Below are 5,332 nucleotides of genomic sequence, written 5' to 3'. Positions count from 1 at the left end.
GCAACTTGCAAGTTTGCTTTCATTGCCCCATTAAGCATCCTGGGGTTACTTAAAGTGCCATTTTTGGGGACCCAATACCTCATTGGTACACTCCAGTTCATCCTTGGGATTGAACCTGCAACCCTTGCAGTAACACCTCAGATGCTTAAAGTGGAAATGTGTAGCGTCCACACCAAAGAATTACAAATTGGCTTAAAACAATTGGCTACGAAAACAACTGCAACTCTGTTTGCAGAAAATACATACTTCAGATAAAATAAGTAGAATACCATGACCCACAGGTGCAAGGATCAAGGCTTGTTCACTCATAACCTTCATAATCATAGTCCATTTCATCCCTCTCATATTCGAACTCCGCCCCCTCGTAGCCTTCATACCCCTCCCCCTCACAGATTAGCTCCTCCCTTTCATACTCCAGACCCCCATCGTCATAACAAAGCCCGCCTCCCTCAAAAAATGCACATCTGTCATTATTTTGTGGTCGTTTTCATCCCCATTTGGGGTCTGTTGATGCAACAGACTCATTTGTTACCTTCTCCTTAGCAGTTGCCAGGTTAAGGGCGGAGAGTTTCATTCGGAGTTTCTTGAGTATTCCCATGAATGACCCGGACTAGCTGCCGCGTGCCGCAACGACCGCCGCCTCCTCTGCGTCCTTCTCCGCTTGTTTTCTTTGCCTCTTTCCTTCTCCCTCTAGCCTGCAACACCTCCTCAGCGCCCTCTCCGACTATAAGCACCTCCTCCCTTACACGCGGTGGCTCCTTTACAGGGTTGTGGTCGTAGGAGAAGAGTCGCAGCGCTGATAGATGATGCAAGTTTGGGAACTGTGATATCCGATTGCGATCCATGTCCAGAATCTCCAGCTGCTCCATCTTTAGGAGCACTCGCGGAAACTCCTGAAAGCGTTCCATACAGCCAGAGGTCCTCTCAGGGACTCCATGCGCCATAGGTCGGAGGGAAGCATGCGCAGACGGTTGTCCCCAATCTGCCAGTGACCGTAAATTGGTAAGGTCGTACAACTGCTTGGGGAATCGCTGGAAGTAGTTGCTCTCCACCCAGAGGCAACGCAAGTTCTGGCAGGTTCCTCACTTCTGGTGGGAGGCTTATCAGCCGGTTGCTTCCCAGGTAAAGACACGTGAGATTCGTCAGCTGGCACACCGACAGAAGGAACGGTCAACAAGCTTATTGAAGTCGAGCCCCAGGGTACGCAAACCATGCAGCCGCCATGATACCCTTTAGGGACGTTGCGGAGACGGTTTCCACAGACGTAAAGCTTCTCCAGGTACTCCAGGTTCAGGACTTGACGAGGAAGGCGACGGAACTTGTAGTAGCTCAGGTCCAACACTCGATCTCCGCTCTCCAAGAGCTTGTGGACTCCGAACGGTAGCTCCTCATCCTCCATGACCTCGACTTCTCCTTTTTTAGCAGTTTTTTCCTTGTTTCCTTTATCTCCCTTCATCTCCTTTTCCTCTCCTTCGTCTTGGGCTCTTTCCGGGACGAGTTGCCCATGCCCTCTTGCCGGCTAGCCCGGCACTTGTCTGTGTGTGGTGAGAGTGTCTTCAGGACCGGGGTAAGAGGGTGAGGCGGTCTGTGGGGCTGGCCCCCCCTCCTGTGTCACTTTCACTCAGTAGGATTGACCCGTCAGTGACAGAGCCAGCCACAGCGACACATGATGCTCTGACTACAGGCGGCTTCCCCTCAGTCCAACGTCAGCAAACAAGGCAGCGATACCCGCAAGGAGCCATTCTATGTGTTTGTCAATTGCTTTTGCACGCTTATAAAATTATATGCATTAGAAGAGATAACAATAATAATAATATTAACAGTAGTAGTTGTTAAAAATAAATATAACTGTACAGAAGAAAGCTTGATTAAACTCAGTTAACAGATGAGTGTCGAAGTAGCTGCCCAACATTTGCATATTAATCACGTACCGTTTTCATAGTTCATTAGTTATTTATTTAGTGTATAATAAGCATTAATTGACTCACATTACAGTCAAAAACTTTCCCAGCGCGTTTCAGTAGCATGTCAGGTTTGATTGTGTGAGCGCCGGTGCTGAGCGTCTCTCTGCCGACACACACAGCTCTTGTCCGCGGCCGCAGTGTGTCTCGCGCCTCTCGCCGCTCTCGCTCTTGACCTGGCCGACGGCAATGTGAACCGAGCCGATGATACCGAACTGTACCTCCGGATTGCGTGGTCCTAAAATCACACAGAAATCCTCTGAGATGTCAGTTTGAAGTTTCCAGAAGCGCAAGACAAGATGTCTGTATTTCTTTCCAACGTTGTGCGTTTTAAGCCGCCTAGCGTATCTCTCTCTCTCTCTCTCGGTGTGGAGTTTGCGTAAAGCGTTGCCATGGACCGTCTCTCTCCCCTAGCAACCGAAACAGGGACGTGAGAGTTACACAAAATATGTCACGTGGCCCGAGTGGAGAGAGGCGGTCAAATTCCTCTATTCCAAGCTCACGTTATGCAATGCAAACGTATTTGTTATTGTTACATTATATTATTGTTAAATAAGGTCTGTGAAATATGTATTATTTTTATTTATCAACATTAAACGTTCTTTAAAAACTTGATCGTGATGAAACTTTTCATTTTTATTTGTTTTTATAATTCATAATGGTTTAAATATTTTTTAATATATTAAAATACCTATAATTATGCACATATAATTTTTATTTATTTACATGCGTATTGAATTGTTTACGTTTATTTACATGTAGGCTACACACAGGCTATATATTATATATATATATATATATAATATATATATATATATATATATATAATATATATATATATATATATATATATATTAAAAGCTTACATTTCATTTTTATAAAAGAGATATATTGTTATGAAAAACAATACAAATAAGAGACAAAAAAAAGTTGTTTGGTGCTATAAATAAACTGTAGGCACGAATCTAAAGTAAAAATGTTGATGTCAGCAAATCAACTGCAATTCAACTTTCTGCTCTGAATGTGCATAATATCTACACAAAATAAAGAAACAAACAAATGTACTGTATTTTAACGGTGGCACAGTGAGGACAAACTGGCGAAGGCTGAGCAAAAACCTAATTTTAGTGAGATGATTCACACTCAGCTGAAAATAACAAAAACCACATCTGAATGAAGTCCACTCATGGACCGCTTCCAAGTCATACATCGCCTGTTCAAAATGTAATATACTATAAACTATTGATCTTTAACTCATTATATGACTATATTAGATTTTTTTTTTTTTTTGGAATAGATTTATGTCATAGATATGTGTCTTCTTATTTTTTGTGGTGTTGCATGTACTGAAGTGTCTAAATGACTCTGCCCTATATAAGTGTTTTCTGCTGAAGTGTTGTTGTAATGCATCAAAGTTCATCCTTGATGTTCCACGGTGTCAGAGCAGCACAAACCCCCGTCGTGCATGGCCAGCTCACTTCATAGACCTCTGAACCTGATGCTGAGTGCTGAGATTCAGGTCAGAAATCAGGCTATACCACCTGCCTTTAAGATTTTCATTCATTATGAGATGATATTCCCATTTGAAATCTTCATATTAATTTTCTAACTCATTCACAACAAAGTCAAGTCGTCTTTTATGATGCCTGTCCATTATTAAATGGTGGCAACTCACAAGGTGGGTTTTCCATGAGGTTTTGGTAACATTTATTCATTTTATAACCACATTTCATGTTTTAGGGCTCAAAAAGGATTTTTACTGGGGCAATATAAGTTTAATGATGTTTATGAAGAGCTCAAAACTGGGAGTTGAATCCATTGGAAGTAGTCGGTTTCTTCACAGACTTTTGACTCAATGTTAAAAAGTCACTTTTGTTGTGTTTGAAGGGGATAAACACTTCCTAATTGTGCACAAATTGTACTAAATATCTCCCATCTTCTGCCTGCATGATTTTATGAATTTATGAAGGTCATGTTGTAACCATTACAACTGTTTTTATGATGTATGCATTATAACCAATAAAAACAATGTCTAAATCACTTTTTAGAAATCAGAAAAGTCTGCGATTGATTACTTAGTAACCTAGCAATTACGTCTGATAAAAACATTTGATAAAAGAATTTTGATCTAAAGGGAAAGTAAAGCTGCAGCCACAAAATGTTATTTTATGCATCTCTGTGCATGCAAATTAGCATTTATGATCATGTAGGCCTAATCATCTTATCTTATTTTATTATAGGCTTTATCAGAGAAAAAAAATATTCACAGATGTTAATAAAACTAGTGAATACAAATTGTGATAGATGGTAAAATGCAGCTGTATAGAAAATAAACAGGTTCAGAATAAGTCACTGTTTTCTTTTGCATGGAAAAGACCAAAGTTTTCATTTGAGATGTTTAACAGTAAGATCGGTCATGAATGTGTGCTTATATCACGTGCTAATAAGCATAGAGAATTTTCTTGTCTATGCAAAAGTTTCTTCCATGCAAACCTAATGAATAGTTAAATGTTTCCCCTTCTTTTTTTAATAAAAAGTTGTGCGATACCTCTTTTATTTAGCCTTCTCAATGCTACCTTACATCTAATTCCATTCCTTGTAAATTCTACCTCCATCTACACACCACAACTGTATATACAAATTCTGTCTGTTTCTGTTTATATTTATTAATGTATATTTCTTATTATCTGTGTGTTGTTGTTGTCTCTCTGTACTGGAAGCTTCTGTCACCAGAACAACTTCCTTTAATGTATATAATAAAGCTCTTTCTCATTCTGATTCTGATTCTGAATTCATATTGGATCAAATGAATTGGAAGGAACTTAAAATGTACAATATTAGCAACGTTTTGGGCATGACAGTGTTACATATAGTGACTGATGTTCATAAATTATATAATCTTGATGCCAACCTATTAAATAGCTTTTCAATTCAATTTATGTCACTGAAATTTTGCTCACTTTCACTATGCATGGTTAATGTACATTTCTTATAAACAATACGAGGTTTTTAATGTAGCGTTTTTACATTATGTTTCAGTTAAAATCACTGATGTTGGTTTAGTATGATGTCATTCTTCCTGCTTGGATGTGAGACTCGAACCCAAGTAACTCTTCTTTATCTCCTCCGCGCGCTCCCTCCCCTTCCAAAGTGCTTCTCTCTCCTTCCTATTGGCTGATCGTCCGCGAGACTGGCGCAGAGACGCGCGCTGATTGGCCGGTGGCACTCGAATGATTCAGTTCGAAACTCTGCAGAAGTACAAGTGATGAAGAGTGACGCTTCTCTTTCTCATCACCACACTACCATAGAGTGTGTGATCAAAGTGCGCAGAGAGCGGTGAAGTGTTGAATTATTGAATGTTTAACCTAAGT

The 5,332-nt window shown here is 40.2% G+C and overlaps 1 pseudogene; it reads right to left on the bottom strand.

The window, feature by feature from the left end:
* Positions 1-268: 268 nt before the first annotated feature.
* Positions 269-1,506, bottom strand: LOC113101954 (leucine-rich repeat-containing protein 10B-like; annotated as a pseudogene).
* Between the last annotated feature and the right edge of the window lie 3,826 nt (positions 1,507-5,332).

Source organism: Carassius auratus, unplaced genomic scaffold, assembly GCF_003368295.1.
Source record: "Carassius auratus strain Wakin unplaced genomic scaffold, ASM336829v1 scaf_tig00217666, whole genome shotgun sequence".
NCBI classification, from domain to species: domain Eukaryota; kingdom Metazoa; phylum Chordata; class Actinopteri; order Cypriniformes; family Cyprinidae; genus Carassius; species Carassius auratus.
The sequence above is the reverse complement of the archived record's forward strand: the minus strand, read 5'-3'. Positions and strand labels throughout refer to the sequence as shown.